Source organism: Bison bison, unplaced genomic scaffold (assembly GCF_000754665.1).
Source record: "Bison bison bison isolate TAMUID 2011002044 unplaced genomic scaffold, Bison_UMD1.0 scf7180017864342, whole genome shotgun sequence".
Taxonomy (NCBI): domain Eukaryota; kingdom Metazoa; phylum Chordata; class Mammalia; order Artiodactyla; family Bovidae; genus Bison; species Bison bison.
In genome coordinates this window covers 1,365,378-1,367,191 of record NW_011494914.1, presented here as the reverse complement: position 1 = coordinate 1,367,191, position 1,814 = coordinate 1,365,378, and the positions used below count along the sequence as shown (strand labels likewise).

At 42.7% G+C, this 1,814-nt stretch overlaps 1 protein-coding gene across 2 annotated transcripts in view; it reads left to right on the top strand.

Annotated features, from left to right (window-relative positions):
* LOC104999076 (MORF4 family-associated protein 1) overlaps positions 1 to 1,041 on the top strand; it is a 2,281-nt gene extending 1,240 nt beyond the window's left edge. For both annotated transcript variants that reach the window (XM_010854538.1, XM_010854537.1), the window contains one exon: positions 14 to 1,041. The gene's annotated coding sequence lies outside the window, so the exon portion shown is untranslated. The remainder of the gene's footprint in view (positions 1 to 13) is intronic.
* Positions 1,042 to 1,814: the final 773 nt, after the last annotated feature.

The following is a 1,814-nucleotide window of genomic DNA, read 5'->3' as shown; positions in this document are numbered from 1 at the left end:
ACTTTCACTTTAGATTTACAGCCAATGGATTCTGGTCAACTGATGGAGATTGGCTGACACCCTGGAGAAGCTGAAACCAGAGAGCCTTTTGTTTTCTCTTTCTTTCCCGCCCCCTCCCCACCCCCCACCTTTCTGTCTATACTCTGTTCTCACTTACACTACGTTTCTGCTATGGTCTGTGGTTAATGACCTCAATTTCAGTTTTGACTGTTAAATGTTTTTGTTTGGAGAGGTAACTTTAATTTGGAAAATGCACTCACAAGAGTTAGGGCCTAGATTGTAAGCTCTTACAGCAGCCACATTTGTTCCTGGGCTTTTCTAAACTTGTTCCTAAGTTTTGAGGTGCTTTGCTCTTTCTTGTGTGACCAGATAGCTCCCTGGAACTTTGGGTCTGTGTGTGACAGATGAGACTCAGAGTTGGGGTTCTCTGGCTCTGAAGGTCCTGAAGGAACTACATTATTTCTGGAAGATGACTCCATGCAACGATCGCTAAAGAAGCTGAAGAAGGGACCAGACTTCAACTGGGAATGTGACTGGAGCTGATCTGGCTGGGACTGATGAACCAGAAGAAGGGCTGGAGGATGATATTATGTTTGGGGACTTTGATTTCTGTGTGAGACCAAAGGAGGAGAAATGTATTTTGTTCAAAGTTTTAAGTTTTATGCGGCACACTGATGTAACCTGTCTGGTCAGCTCGTTTGGAAAAGGTAACTCAGCTTTATGTGACACGGAACCTAAAATAGGACGCAAGCTAGGTCTCCGTATTCTGTGTAATGGTTGTGATACCCTGATACATTTCAGGGGGTTCTGGACATGAAAGCGATATTTGCAAAGGCCCTTAAGGGTCTGGGGAAGAAAAGCAATGGCTATTTTGGACCCTAAACTGGACAGGGACTAGGTATCTTCAAGATTTGTAAATTGTCTAGCTGTAAGTTCATTTCAGTAGCAGACCTGACAAGCATTTGAGGTCAAAACCCTACCGTGTGTTTAAAAACAATTTACCATGTTAATAAAAGTATTCATTTGCTTGGAAAGACAAAAGACCTGAAAGATTATTGACTAAGAAGTTTTGTTTCTTTAAGAATGAAATTTAATGTTATCATTGCTTACGGTTTTTGAGGCTCTCAGTAAGCCTGGCTCATAAGGAAGGTTCGTTGCTGTGTGTGACTGAAAAAAGTGCAGTTGTCACTCTAGAGGGTGGAAGGGGTGGTTCTAGGACCCCCACCTTCCCACAGGTCCAAATCCAGGGCTACTCAAGGTCCTTGTTAGATGACGGCACAGTCAGCCCTCCAACCCTCAGTACCCACGATTCTGCATCCTGCAGAACTTAGCTGCACTTCAGTCTTCACCTTAAAGTCTAATTCGTGGGGAATCCAATTGATGGCAAGTAAGAAACAAGAGTAAACCAACTGTCACGGCCAGATACAGTACCTTAGAGCACTGAGGGAAGGAAGGTGAGGAAAGCACTTCAGAGCAAGTAACTGGTGAACTTGGCCTTGAAGGATGGGTGCAGCGTTGGAGGAAGAGAGAATGAGAACATCCCACACGCAGGGAATAGCATGAGAAAAAGCCAGAGTTCCAGGAATGGGGAAGAGTGGGCATGATGAAAAAAGAACCAGGAAAAAGTCACCAAAAAATCTGCATTTGGTACATTTGCCAAAACAAGGACATTAATGCTGTACAGTACTACTAACTAGACTATACTTTATTCTAATTTGACTGGTTTCCCACTAACACTTTTTTCTGTCAGGATATCACATTGCATTTGGTGATTTATTTTTAAAAGAAGTAATATAAATGTCCCAAAATTCAAA